The sequence below is a fragment of the Equus quagga genome, chromosome 12 (genome assembly GCF_021613505.1).
Source record: "Equus quagga isolate Etosha38 chromosome 12, UCLA_HA_Equagga_1.0, whole genome shotgun sequence".
Taxonomy (NCBI): Eukaryota; Metazoa; Chordata; class Mammalia; order Perissodactyla; family Equidae; genus Equus; species Equus quagga.
This window is the reverse complement of record NC_060278.1, coordinates 53,855,262-53,871,110: the sequence shown is the minus strand read 5'-3', so window position 1 is coordinate 53,871,110 and position 15,849 is coordinate 53,855,262. Positions and strand designations below refer to the sequence as shown.

General features: G+C 36.3%; 1 protein-coding gene across 1 annotated transcript in view; it reads right to left on the bottom strand.

The window, feature by feature from the left end:
- The window catches only part of CDC73 (cell division cycle 73), a 117,964-nt gene that overhangs the window by 32,982 nt on the left and 69,133 nt on the right, over positions 1 to 15,849 (bottom strand). The gene's annotated exons all lie outside the window — the stretch shown is intronic.

Sequence of the window (15,849 nt, the reverse complement as noted above, 5' to 3'; positions counted from 1 at the left end):
CTAGCAAATACTCTTTGAAGCAAAAGAAAAAAACAAACAAAAAAAAAGCACCTGAGGACAGCAGAAAATCCTTTTCCACTATTTTCACTATTATGCATTTAGTTATATATTGGTGTATTTAAAATTGAGTCACTCTGGGTGCTGGTTTCATTGATGTGTTAAGTTTGTGAACATTTGTCAAGCTTAGTTATGATATGGTCATTTTTCTACAAGTAAATTATATTTAAGTAAAATTTTAAATGTAAAAAAGGTGAGCTCTTATTAAGGTGGAGAGCATATTACACGTTTAACTTCATTATAACGTGCTGAAATTTTCTGTTTCTTTTTTTCTCTAAGTTCATGTTAGGAGACATAACTGCTTTTATACTTCTTTGTAAATCTAGTACCTAGAACATACTAGACACTCAACAAATGTTTGCTGTGCTGAACTGAGTCTAGATTTTTAAAAGTAAGAAGCCAAGGGGTAATCATTAAATAGAAATCAGTTAAACAAATTTTAGCTATCCCACGTTTCTGCACAAAATCAACTAGACATTACATATTAAAATAACAAGAGTAAACTTTAACCATATTACTTACAAATTCTTACATGCAAATACTGATTCATGGGGTGTGGTTTAAATACACAGAGAAAGAGAGAAAAAAATAAAGGAAATAAGACAGGAAGGAAAACACTGAGCACATAGATATGCAGACATCCTTCTGTCGCCATTTGACTATAAGGTTGGCTAGACCCAAATCAAAGCCCTCTTCATTTGAATAGAGTTAACTAAGTTCAAAATCACTAGAATACAGCACTGTATGCATAGTAAGAAAATCATCCAAACCAAAACTGATTCAGCTGACTACTAAAATATGCCTACACTATAAGAATAAAGAGTATGGCTCTTAAAAGCAACCTTTTGTCAGCAAAAGGTGCAAGCAGATAAGTAATATAAAAAAACTCTTTTCCATTACAAATAATAACGCTTAAGTATTTTTTCTACTTTTAAATAAACTCAAAACTAGAATCCTTTAAATACCAATAACAGGCATTCTCTGTTTACCAAGTAAGCAATCTTTTCCTGCTCCGAATCATTCCTTTTTGGCAATAAGCCCTAGCCCCTGGTCACTCGGGAAGGCATATGTCCTAGGCTAGGTCAGTCAAGAGCTCTTCTCTGGGATTTGTTTGGTGAATTGGAACTAGCTAGTGAGACCTCTAGCCACAGGGCAACAAGGAGTTAAGCCTATAATTACAGATGATCATGTCTCTTGACTGATGGAGAAAACTCATGTGCAGAAGGACAGAACGAAGCTGGCATGCAAGAAAAGAGGTGGAAGACAACATCCCTCAGAACACCTACAATCTAGTTCTAATAGCCTGCAGGGCCTGTTCTCTGCCTAACCCTTTCTGATTATGTGAGCCATTAAAGCCCCTCATCTCACCACTCGTCCCCTCAACATTTGTCTGTCTCAATTAGTTGAAGAATTTCTGTTAGTTGCAACTGAAAGAGTAATTTTATCTTCTCGGGTTTCTTGAAAGTTTTGAGTTGCAAAGGTCACTCATATAACTTTAATTTTGGAGTTAGTAAATACACACAAATAAACACAAGCATGCACATGCACACACACATACACAAAAAGCTACACAGCTATGATGCAACAGTAGACTATGAGCTACTGAAAGAAAAATGGGAAAGTCTTTGCCAATCATGTCATTAGTTCACGTCCATTTCCAGGACTCTCTAGCCAACACTAAGAGCTAAAAGCTCATTCTACTCTGATCTGCATTGTTTTGAAATAAAATTGTTGAAGTCATTGCATAAAGGACCTCAGAAATCACAGAATCCAATCCCCTCACCCTTTACTCTAAGATAGAGGTGAAGTAGTTTTTCAAAGGCTACACAGCAGAACATCTGGCATATATTAAGAAACAGGAATAATAACTGGCAGTAATATGGAATAAACTGAGAGTTCTCCTTTTTTTTAAAAATATTTGGATTGGGGGAAAAAATATTACCCAGCTGGGAAAAGAAAGGTACCAGCACAAAAATAACTAAAAGAGCTGACAAGGGGTGCTAACTGGAGAGGAAAACCTGCTTTCTCTTGAAAAGCCAGAACCATTACAATTTCACCAAAACTTGAGGCATTCTGGAAAAGAAACAACTAATAAAAATGGAAGGGGGAACTAGCGACAAAATCACATTTGCAAAACATAACAAGACAAAACAAGGCTTGCTGTTTACATTCCTTACTTGTGTTATTTTGGCAAATGAGACAATCTAAAATCATCTGGTACTGGGAGAGAGAATACTGGTATTTGCTACTTAAGTAGGAAATAATACTATAATATATGATATCATAAGAATAAGCATTTATTACAAGTGTCAGTATGAAAAAGAATATACTATATTTAGTTAATACTGAAAAATGCTGTTTATATGAAACAGTAAAATACTGCAAGTTCTTAATGAAGAAAACATACAGAATATACATGCAGACTCTAGGAGTTTATAATCTAATTTTTGACTACTGTATTTATGAGAGCAAAAGTAACATATGTTCTAAAAATTAAATAAATACTAACTGCACCCTTGCATGTTTGCGCCTTTTTAAAAAGTAACTTATTCCCATGAAATCTGGATTTGATATTTAGAATTCTCAGATATTAGGATTTTTTTTTTTTAAGTATCTGAATTTTCAAGTACACTGAGAGTGAGTCTCTAAAAAGAAAGTACTTCGGAAAAACTATGTAGACAAAGGAAACTGTTAACTCTGTAGACAAATCACAGTGAGGCTGAAAAACACAAAAGATTTCTGGAGCAAAACACTTCAACACAGATTGTAAGCACAATTAATATTTTTAGACTTGTCATAACCTGGAGGTATATGTGTACAATGTTTTTCAACACAGAAAATAGTTAACTCATTTCTAAAATAAAGTATATCTATAAAATATATAGATTTGATACCTCTATCAAATCCCTCACTATGCTATATAATTCTCTATTTACTTGTCCACTTCTCCCAACCAGACTGTAAGCTACTACTTGAAGTCAAGGACTGTCTATTACACCTCCAATGCCAGTTATAGGGAGCCAGGTGCATGGTAGATGCTTAATAAATACACATTAACTAATTAATTAAAACAAATTCACTTGCCTTAGCATTACTGATTCACCACTGTTACACTGGTTAAACTATTTTAATCTGTTAAATGAAGATGGTAAAAACATCAGAAGAGATTACTCAGAGAATTAAACAACATTCATTCATTCATTCCACATACATTCATCAAGAGCAGAGTGCCAAACAAGAATTTGAATGCAGCACTATAAACAAGAGCAAGGTGGTCCCTGCTCTTATGAGGTTTGCAATCTCACAGAGGATGCCACTGAATGAATGAATGAAAGTTTAAAAGTTATAATTATAAACATAACCTAGTTATTTGTAATGTGCACATATGTGTATTTGTCTGTAAACATGTATGTATGTATGTATATATGTGTATGTGTATTCAGATCAGTGCCCAAAATAGAGACTAATAACTGTTAAACCATCTTCTTCCCAAGAAGAAACATTCTCTATATAAGAAGAAAAGAACTGGCAAACCAAATTCAGCTGCATATTAAAAAGATTGTACAACCAGGACTAACTGGGATTTATTCCTGGAATGCAAGGATGGTTCAACATATACAAAAATCAACGAATGGAATTAATCACATTAACAAAATGAAAAAGAAAGAAACTTCATGATTATCTCAATTGATGCAGAAAAAGCATTTGACAAACTTCAACACCTTTTCATGATTTAAAAAACAAAAAAGAACTCAACAAACTAAGAATGGAAGGAAACTTTCTCAACATAATAAAGGCTATATATGAAAAACTCAAAGTTAACATCATACTCAATGATGAAAGATTGAAACTTTTTCCCTTAAGATCAGGAACAAGATGCCCACTTTCACCACTTCTATTCAAAATAGTACTGAAGTCCTAGCCAGAACAATTTGGCGAAAAAAGAAATAAAAGGCAGTCAAATTTAAAGGAAGTGATAAAATTATGTTTGCAGATGACAAGATTCCTATGTAGAAAACCTAAGGATTTCACAAAAAGACTGTTACAACTAATGAATGAATTCAGCAAAGCTGCAGGATACAAAATCAACACACAAAAATCAGCTGCATTTCTACACACTAACAATGAGCAATCTGAAAAGGAAATTAACAAAATTCCATTTATAATAGCATTAAAAAGAATGAAATACTTATGAGTAAATCTAACCAAGGAAGCAAAATACTTGTACACTGAAAACTGTAAAATATTGCTGAAAGAAATTAAAGCCATAAATAAATGGAAAGACATCTAAGTTCACGGACTGGAAGAATTAATAGTGTTAAGATTTCAATACCACCCAATGCGATCTACAGATTCAGTGCAATCCCTATCAAAATCCCAATGGTGTGGGGCCAGCCCGGGGGCAGAGCAGTTAAGTGCACACGTTCCGCTTCAGCGGCCCGGGGTTCGCCTGTTGAGATCCTGGGTGCGGACATGGCACCACTTGGCAAGCCATGCTGTGGTAGGTGTCCCACATATAAAGTAGAGGAAGATGGGCACGGATGTTAGCTCAGGGTCAGGCTTCCTCAGCAAAACAAGGAGGACTGGCAGGAGTTAGCTAGGGCTAATCTTGCCCCCCAAAAAAATCCCAATGGTGTTTCTACAGAAAGAAAAACCCATCCTAGAATTCATATGGAATCTCAAGGGATCCCAGATAGCCAAACTAATCTCGAAAGCAAAGGAACAAATTTTGGGGACTCAAACTTCCAGATTTCAAAACTTACCACAAAGCTACAGTAACCAAAACAGTGTAGTATGGCATAAAGATAGACATATAGACCAATGAAACAGAAATGAGAGCCCAGAAACAAATTCTCACATATATGGTCAACTGATTTTTGACAACGGTGCCAAGCCCATGCAATGGGGAAAGGACAGTCTTTTCAACAAACGGGGCTGAGAAAACTGGATATTCACATGCAACAGAATGAAGGTGGACCATTATCTTATATCATATAGAAAAATTATCTCAAAATGGATCAAAAGCCTAAATTTAAAAGCTAAAACTATAAAACGCTTAGGAAAAAACACAGAGTAAAAGCTTCATGGTATTAGATTGGCAATGATTTCGTGGACATGACACCAAAAAGTACAAGCAACGAAAGAAAAAATAGATAAATTGGACTGCAGCAAAGGACACTATCAACAGAGTGAGAAGGCAATTCTCCCAAAGAATTGGAGAAAATATATGCAAATCATGTATCTGATAAAGTGATTAACATCTTGGATATATAAAGAACTCCTACAACTCAAAAATCAAAAAACAACCAAATCAAAAATGGCAAAGGACTTGAGTGGACATTTCTCTGGAGCAGATCTACAGATGGCCAATAAGCACATGAAAATATGCTCAACATCACTAATCATTAGGGAAATGCAAATCAAAACCACAATGAGATACCACTTTCCACTCATTAGGATGGCTATTATCAAATAAACAAAAAAAAATAGAAATTAACAAGTACTGGCAAGGATGTGGAGGAATTCAAACCCTTGTGCATGGCTGGTGGGAATGTAAAGTGGTGCAGATGCTGTGGAAAACAGTAATGGAAGTATCTCAAAAAACTAAACATAGAATTAGTATATGATCCTGCAATTTCGCTTCTGGGTACATGCATACCCAAAAGAATTGACAGCGGGGACTTAGACATTTGTACACTCATGTTCACAGCAGCATTATTCACAACAGTCAAAAGAAGGGAAAAAAGCAAATGTCCATTGATAGATGAATGGATAAACAAAATGTGATTTATACAGACAATGGAATATCATTCAGTATTAAAAAGGAATGAGGGCCGGCCCGGTGGTACAGCCATTAAGTGCACACGTTCCGCTTCTCAGCGGCCCGGGGTTCGCTGGTTCGGATCCATGCTGTCGTGAGCGTCCCAAGTATAAAGTAGAGGAAGATGGGCACGTATGTTAGCTCAGGGCCAGTCCTCCTCCGCGAAAAGAGGATTGGCAGCAGTTAGCTCAGGGCTAATCTTCCTCAAAAATAAATAAATAAATAAAATAAAAAGGAATGAAATTCTCATACATGCTATAACATGGATGAACCATGAAGACATTACACTAAATGAAATAAGTTAGGCACAAAAAGACAAATGTTGTATGATTCCACTTACATGAGGTACCTAGAATAATCAAATTCATAAAAATACAAAGTAGAATGGTAGTTACCAGGGGCTGGGGAGAGAGGGCAACGGGGAATTATTTTCTAATGGGTACAGAGTTTCAGTCTGGGATGAGGAAGAAGTTCTGGAGATACACAGCAGTGATGGATGCACAGCACTGTGAATGTACTTATTACCGCTGAACTGTACGCACTTAAAAACAGTTAAAATGGTATATTTAACGTATATTTTACCACAATTTTAAAAGTTTTTTTAAAAAGCAAAAAATATTTGTAAAAGAATAAACAAAGTGCAATTATAAGCTGCAGCAGACTCTGAGGGAGGGCTGCTCAGAAAACAACCTATCTGCCATCATCAGAGCAGGACACTACCCACAAGGGACAAACACATGAACTAAGCAGACCCACTCAGATCTCCTCTCCTTGGGAGGTTGCAATCCATACTAAGATATGCCAAGCAGTCTGGGCTACAGTCACCTGGAGTGGTGTCGGCTTTAAGGAAGACTGTGCACAAAGACCAGAGAGCTGGTGTGCAGACGCAGACAAAACGACAAGTAATTACGTGGCATCAGATAGAAAGAGAGAAAAGCGTCCTTGATTCCTGACAGTTTTCCAATTTCTCACTGTGTTCTTTTAAAGGCCAATTCATACTTCTCAGAATTGGGTTCTGAGGAATATTCCTATACCATTATAATATATTTCCTTTACTTGCTTAAGCCGACTTGAGTAAGCTTCTGCTACTTGAAACCAAAAGGGACTACACTAAAGTAAATATTTTAATCTCAATGAAGGAAAAAGAAAAATTCTATTCTTACCCAAATCTACCCACAGTAATTAAAACTTCAACCTGAGAATGTAACATTCATTTTCTCTATAGTCACAGACAAAATTGGAATACAAGTGCTATGAGTAACATAAGAAGATATTCACTAATTTAAAAACTAAATACCAGCTTTTCCATTCCTCATTCTGTAGAATGCTTTCTTGGCTGAAAACTAAACTGGTTCAAAAATGAATGAATTGAACAAAAAGAGACAAGTATAAATTAATTTTTGACAAAAATAAAAACCAAGCGTTTAAGGAAGAATAGAGGGATCACGAAAATCTCATCTCCACAGATTCACTAAACACATCCTAAAGCAGTTAACACGCTAAGCCAGTTGTTCTATGTGTCACTGAATCAGGGTGTACACTGCTCTAGGTGGCAGAAGCTATGTAAGATGCATGAAGGTAACTGTGATGGTTAATTTTATGTGTCAGCTTGACTAGGCAATGGAGTGCCTGCCTATTTGGCTAACACGTTATTCTGGATGTGTCTGTGAGGATGTTTCTGGATGAGATTAACATTTGAATTGGTAGACTGAGTAAAGCAGGTTGCCCTCCCCAATGTGGGTAGGCCTCATCCAATCCAGTGAAGGACTGAACAGAGCAAAAAGGTAAAGTAGGGGCTGGGTCCAGTGGCACAGTTGGTGGTGCAGTGGTTAAGTTCGCACGCTCTGCCTGGGCAGCCTGGGGTTCACCAGTTCAGATCCCAGGGGCAGATCTATGCACTGCTTATCAAGCCATGCCATGGCAGGTATCTCACATATAAAATAGAGGAAGATGGGCACAGATGTTAGCTCAGGGCCAGTCTTCCTCAGCAAAAAGAGGAGGACTGGCAGTGGATGTTAGCTCAGGGCTATTCTTCCTCCAAAAAAAGAAAGAAAAAAAAAAAAGAGAGAATTCGCTCTCAGCCTGGCTGTAGACAAGGTGGGACATGGGTATTCTCCTGCCTTTAGACTAGACTCAGACTGGAACTTGACACCACTGGCTCTCCTGGTTCTCAGTGCTTCCGATTCGGACTGGAACTACACCATCAGCTCTCCCGGGTCTTCAGCTAGAAGACAGCAAATCCTGGGACTTCTCAGTCTCCATAACCATGTGTGCTAATTCCTTATAATCTACCTACCTACCTACCTACCTACCTACCCACCCATCCATCCATACATCCATCCTATTGGTTGTTTTTCTGGAGAACTCAGACTAATACAGCAATTAAAATTTGAATCCAAAGAGAGGAAAAGACACTGAGAGAGAACACAAAATCCTTAAAATCTTGTATATTGGGAAAATGGTGGGGTTTTTTCATTTATTTATCTACAGATAAAAAAATTATCTCCATGTGAACGTAGAGGAAACGTTTAATCATAGGACAGCAATGAGAAACAAACCATGAGCATTGATCTCCTTTAATACCAAAGTCTGTAAAATGATCACATAACTTACCTTCTGGAGCAGATGAACAATTCTTTTATGTGTCTCACTGAGGTTTAATAAAAGCACTACCTTTCTCATTTAAAACTGGCAGAACTGTTTTTGGAGTGGCATAGGGACAGGGATGAGGTAGAAGGTCTGGAGGACCCTTTTGCATAGCTTATGGGTCCAAGGATTAAAAATAAATACCACGAAAAACTTGATTTAGAAGTCTTGCGCTCTAGGTTCTAGTTCTGGCTCTGCCACAGTAAGAGCAGAGCTTTGAGAAAACCACAACCTCTCAGGGTCTTAGTTACTTTGCCTGTAAAGTGAGAAAACTAGATTTTTAGATGACCTCAAAGGTCCAATTCCGCTCTGAAATCCCATTATTCTAATGTAAGTAATGCCTTTTCACTAGGAACAATGACATTACAATAGAACCTGAAGTGTCCGATTAACTCATTAAGTTTAAAGACATAATTCAATATGGGTTTCTTCAAAGATTATGATATAGCCATATAAATTTGCTCTTCTTTTATTCCATGTGAATAAACACATAATATTCTGCTGCTGAGCTCTATCAAAGGATACATGTTTGGAGTTAGATATTAATTTGGTTGTTTTGGGAATCATAGAATTATAGATACTAGCAAAATAGGTAGAAAGGGAAATAACAATACTGTAAGCTTTGAAAGAATATAGTCAATGTTTTACCATTTAATATGATTCAATAAATTGACTGGAGAAGCTAAAACAAAACAAAGACCTGTACATACTTAACTATTTGAAACTACACACATACACATACAGACACACACACACACTCTGAAACAGTCAAGAGAAATGTTCTGGAACATTATAAACTCTAGAGATATTAATAAATATTAACTGTGAAAAGTTACAAAGGAAATATAGATAAAACTCAAAGTCAACTATGAAGATATTTATGAAAAAGAGACTCAATATGTTAACAAGCAATCAGGGAGATAATCAAAAGTGGAGGGTCCAAACAAATATAAAAATTTTCATTTTTTAATTTTGGTTCACTAAAACTCAGCAACTATAATTATCTGTGAGATCTCGTCTTATTTAAAGAGGATAAAACTATTAGAAATGCATGAAAAATTAAAAGGAGAGAAATGTAATACAAACCCACTACAACTGGGAAGATCAAAGTATCAAAGCAGCGAGGTGAACGATGCCACAATGACCTGCACTAGACAATTTGTCCATGAAGGATAAAAATTTAAATACTAACCATAGAACATTGACTTCCACTTATTTTGCTATCTTTAAAATGATCTAGGTATCCCATCAAGTCTATCAATTCCTTGAAAGAAAGGAAGCTAATGATGTATCTCATATGCCCTTGCAACTTGCATATAATATGCTCAATGTGATCTGAATGTAAGTGAATAATTTAGGCATCCTCTAAGAAGTTGGGGGGGTGATTCAAATCCTAAAGTCTAACATTCCCCCTTCCTAAATTCTATAACCTTTGCCTGCCTCTTTTCTGCTTTGCAAATTTCCTTTATACTAATATCCCTATTTCCAATGGGACCTAAACAATCATTCTGAAGATAGCTACATGAATTCAGAATCAAGCATGCTCAATGCTCCCAGCTTTCTTTAAAAAAGCCCTTTAGGGAAACCATCGACAAAACAAAAGACAACCCACCAACTGGGAGAAAATATTTGCAAATCATATATCCAACAAGGGGCTAATTTCCAAAATATATAAAGAACTCATACAACTCAACAATAAAAAACAAGCAATCCAACCAAAGGGGGCAAAGGATATGAACAGACATTTTTCCAAAGAAGATCTACAGATGGCACGTGCAAAGATGCTCAACATCACTAATTATCAGGGACATGCAAATCAAAACTTCAATGAGGTATCACCTCTCAACAATCAGAATGGTTATAATTAACAAGACAAGAAATAACAAGAGTTGGAGAGGATGTGGAGAAAAGGGAACCCTCATCACTGCTGGTGGGAATGGAAACTAGTACAGCTACTATGGAAAACACAGGGAGATTTGTCAAAAATTTTAAAATAGAAATACTGTATGATCCAGCTATCCCACTACTGGGTATTTCTCCAAAGAACAAGCAATCAACAATTCAAAGAGATTTATAAATCCCTATGTTCATTGCAGCATTATTCACAATAGCCAAGACCTGGAAGCAACCCATGCACCCATCAACGGATGAATGGATAAAGAAAGATGTGGTATACATACACAATGGAATACTACTTCACCATAAAAAAAGAAAACCTTGACATTTGCAACAACATGGATGGACCTTGAGGATATTATGCTAAGCAAAATAAGTCAGAGAAAGACAAATACCGTATGATTTCAGTCACATGTAGAAGATAAACAAGCACACAGATAAGGAGAACAGATTAGTGGTTACCTGAGAGGAAGAGGGTACAGGGAGGGTAAAAGGGGTAAAGGGGCACGTACATACGGTGATGGATAAAAACTAGACTGTTGGCGCTGAACACAATGCAGTCTATATAGAAACTGAAGTATGATAATGTACACCTGAAATTTACAGTGTTATAAGCCAATATAACCTCAATAAAATACAATTAAAACGCCCTTTAGGAAAAACATTCTATTTATTTACTTTTGACTTTTACTTTATCTACTAAAGCAATGAAATAAGAAGCATTTTCTGATACTAATAATTTATATTTGGGTAACTATGCTTCTTTGTGAAGTTTTAAGCTTCAAAATATTACATCTACCTGTATTTACAAACTGTTTGTTATACTCTGTAATGAATTAATAGTGTTAAAATACTTAAATACTGTCAGTGTGTTGGGGAGCACGGAGTAAGGCAGCTGAGATGACTTATTCAAATGCTGACCTAGTGGGCTGCACAACCCTATGAAACTCAACACACCCCCCTTTACGTAAGAAATACTTTACACTGACCCCTCCAACAATCTGAATGAATGCACAGATAAAATAACCAACCTATGTATGTAATTTTTTTAATGAAAATCAATACCCTAACAAGTACAAAGGAGAAATTTTAAGAGATTTATGATAACAATATGCATTTCAATATGTGAGTCTCAGACCTGATCACACCAGAAGACACAAGGAAGTAATGAGACAGTAGCACATACACATAAAATCACAGTGAATGTAACCATTTCCAATGTCCAGACTGGTACACTGTACCGGCGATTCGATTACTACGAGCATCAGTGCCATGGGCAGCACGGTTCTTCAAATGGTGAACTACTGGCAAAGCTCAGAACAAAATTAACTAGACCCTCCCTCAATGTACACTGCAGTTACAGCACTTGGAAAATTCAGAACAGGTTAAAACTTTACAAAGTATACTTGGCATTCCAATTATGCTTTTAGGTTCATTTAATTATAAAGAAGGCCTTTCACCCACACACAGATATCCAAATGGGACATTCAGAAGCCCTCCAGAACATGGGACTAATCTTTGTTGTTTTCAAAGATTGTCCCACACACTACAGACTATGTTCCCTGGCCCCACTCACTAAATCCCCTTCAACTGTTTCAACTACCGAAAACACCCTCATAAACTTCTAGAGCACCTCCTAGAAAGTAATATTACCCCCAGTGCCACCCCCACTGAGAACCACAGCTCTAACCAAGAGCCCCTGGTGTGCCAAACAACTGAGACGGTCTAGTTGATCTGTGCTCAACTGAAACAGTCATGCTACTGAGAAACCAAAGAACACGCAAGCACACTATTAAAGGATTTACCAAATCACTGTTGATTTTAAATGCTTACATTTTCCCTTAGGATCATTAATAGTTTGTATGAATTAAAATAGATAAAGGTGTCTACAATTAGTTCTGAAAGAGACACTTAAATTTAGCTCTGCTTTCAAGTCAAATGAAATTCTTAAACAATAGGAGTATCTGCTGCACAAGTTGGGAAAAAATAAGGCAGGCGAACACTGACACTTGTGGTCATTCTGAGACTGCTAATTTGCAACCAGGCTAATTCCTGCTTTGTGAATTCAAAGAAAAGTAAAACTGGTTCATAAATCATCTACTGGCTTCAAAGGAAAATTCTAAACTCTTAATAAACACAATAATTTTTCTTCAAAAAGGGAAAACTACTAATAGTAAATAACCAAAAATATGCCATTCATCCAAATCTTTTACGTAATGAAAAGAATTTCATCTGATTTTAAGTCAAAACAGTGAAGAGATATAGCAAACATTACTATGCAAAGTTGTTGATCTCAATAAAACTAAAACTGGTCTCTAAACAACTATGTTAAATGTCATTCTTCAGAGTACTATGGTGGGAATTACACCCGATCCACAATATCAAGATTTTTCTCCAGCATTTTCTTCAGGTGAGCCCTAGCTGAAATCAATGGCTTGCACTTAGGGGCCAACTACTCACACTAAAGCACAAACAGGAATGGAGACCAACATAGCAAAAACCAGATTCACATCTCCCTTCTCACAATATTTGCTCATTCTCAGTGAATGGAAATCACCTGCCACGGTTGACGGGTTCTCCCCACACCCGTCTCCCTCATTCTTTTCACCGAGGATGTTTAGTTGAATTTATATGATATTAGAACTCCATGAAAGTACTTGTCTTTACTATTTGACAGTGAGCAAATCTATACCTGATTCATCTTGGGATAATCACTCCAAAACTATTAAGTACATGAATAAAGTAATACTTTTGTCCCCAGTAGAAACTAAGAGTTAGGAGGTGCTGCAAAACCTGTCTTCAAATTCCGGCTTCTTGAGGGCTGTCTCAGACATGCCCAAGAAAATTCTAGAGCCAGCCAGGACAGTTCTGGCCATAGGGCACAGAGTAATGACTACCTACTTTCGCATCGGGGACGTGTTATAAGATTTAAAGGTAGACCTATGCAAGTAAAAATTACGAGACAGTTAGAACTATAAAACTTAACACAACAGCTGCCAGTTTGCAGAATCTGACAAAGGAAACTGTCACATTTACTGAGAAAGTTTAAGCATAGAATTCAGATGTTAAAAGAAACTAGACTAAAGGCAGAACTTCTACAAGCTTGCCTGTCGTAAGATTTTTAGTTTCCCTTGGCTGGAAATACGTAGGTTGCTAGAAAAAGTCCCTACAGGAGCTGTTCCCTCAAGTCTGCTCAGTTTTTCTGTACTTTATGTGAAGTTCTTAACCAGCTTAACCTAAACTGAAGAAACAGACTGCAGGTCTACCTAAAAGTTTGAAGCACATTCTGATGAAGTACACACGCACCTTTTTTATTAGTTTTCAGAGGTCTCTCTTGCTGTATAAACACTTGCCTCATAGCAAGCATAGCTGAGACCACAGCCCACTGGGAATTCTGGGGCTCAACCCAATACTGGAGAGAACCACTAAGCAGCAGGTTATCTATGGAGTTCTCTTAACATTCAAGATCCATAATAAATCCAGTGGGGCATCAAAAGAGAGTTCAATCAAAAGAACTGGCAAAAATAACTGTTTTAATCCTTCCTGGAGAAAGGGTAAGGAATGTGTCTAAACCATCTTTGTATCCCTAACTGCAAATGTTGGCACACAATAGTTGATCACTATGTATTTGTTGAACAAGTTTAAAGTGAAAATATAAACATCCATACATAGAATATACTTCTATGAATGATTTCTGGGTATGCTGTGCCAGTACTACAAAAAAATCCCACAATTTCTCTAGCAGTGCCATGTAGCACAATGGTTAAGAACAGAGCATAAAGACTTGGATAATCTTGCTTTAATTCCCAGCTGGAATCTTTCTCATTAGCTGGTATTTGGGATAATTATTTTACAACTCTAAGCACTGGTTCCTCATCTTTAAAATGGGTATTACAATGATAAAACTATTAGGAAGAAAAAAAGTCACTTATATAACAGCTCAAAAAGCCTTAGACTGCAATCTGACTTTGGATAAACAGTCAAGAAATGGTCTCTGTTGATAGCTGCATAGCCAAATCTTATATAACGAATTACTGAAAAATACTAATCTACTAAAATCCACTTCTACTTTTGTAAAAAAAATTATTTTAAGTATGCACTTAAGCATTACTCTGTTACCTAAGTTTAATCTAAAAAGAAAAAAAAAAAGAATAGTGAACACGTAGCATGGGTGGACATTTCTGTAGTAAATGCCAAGAAACCTGGGTTTTAGTTCTCTCCTCCACACTTAACTAGGGAAAGTCAAAGCTCTAGCCCAAGGTTTCCCATTTATAAAATTCTTAATGTTCCTTTTGACATTTCTAGGAAAATCACATACACTCCTATAAAACAGTCATAGGACTCCTAAAACTCCAAAGCACATTCCATCAGCTACATTAAAAAATATAATGAGGACAAAAAAATTTAAAATATTAGAGAAAATGTAAATCTATACTTGAAATAGACATTACTGGGGAAGATAGGTGGGATGAAGAGCATACATGACTACAAACATACAGCCTAAGTTCCAACGCGATCAATTTCTAGGAGTTAATGTCCCTGAAGTCTCAGAGGAAAAAGATAATTCAGGCTACCTAAAAAAAAAAAAAAAAAAAAAAGAGACATTTCAGTATTCTCTAGAAAAAGAGAAGCAAGGTGCCCAGGAGACTAACCATACAAAGAAATACTTCAGGGTGAGTATCTACTGCTTACTGAAAATCTGCCTCATGGCAAGTTACTAAAGCACCCTGAAATATTAGGACAAGTAAATATGATCACACACCAAGAAGATCCTGTATGAGTGTGCTGTATTTGTTGAATTCTACTACTCACGAAATTTTAAAGAAAAGGGAAAATAAATAAATAATAAATGCTGACATTAAAAAGTGATTTAAAAAAAAGTTTTGCTGCCTTTAAGACCACTAGAAACCATAAGAGAGAAAGCAAGGAGGGGGCTTTATCACATCACATGTCAGTAAAGCAATCCATCAGCTGGTTTCTACAAAACCCAGAATAGGGGGGTGGGAGAGAGGGTCTAAGTTACAGATAAAAGGTCTATGAGTCCTACCTAGATATTAGTAAAATCAGAGCAATGCAAGGAAAAAAACTTCAAGGAAGGAGTACAGTAAGGGGTTAAATTACAGCAAGTTACATATAAAAGCTTAAATTGCTTATGCCCTATAAAATCATGTAAGAAACATGAAAACCAGCATCTAACACTGAAAACATTTAGAAAGCCTGTGCTTAAGCATAAAGTAAAAAAAAAAAGGAAATAAGCTGGAAAAAATAAAATTATAACCATTCATTTCATAATCATCCCTTTCTTGTATTATTCACTCATCACTGCACTTGTACTGAATATATATAATTTATCACATAGAAGCAGAATCTCTAAGCTTCTCCCTAACTTAGGATTTTAGTCAAAATGAATGCAAACAATCACGTGGGAT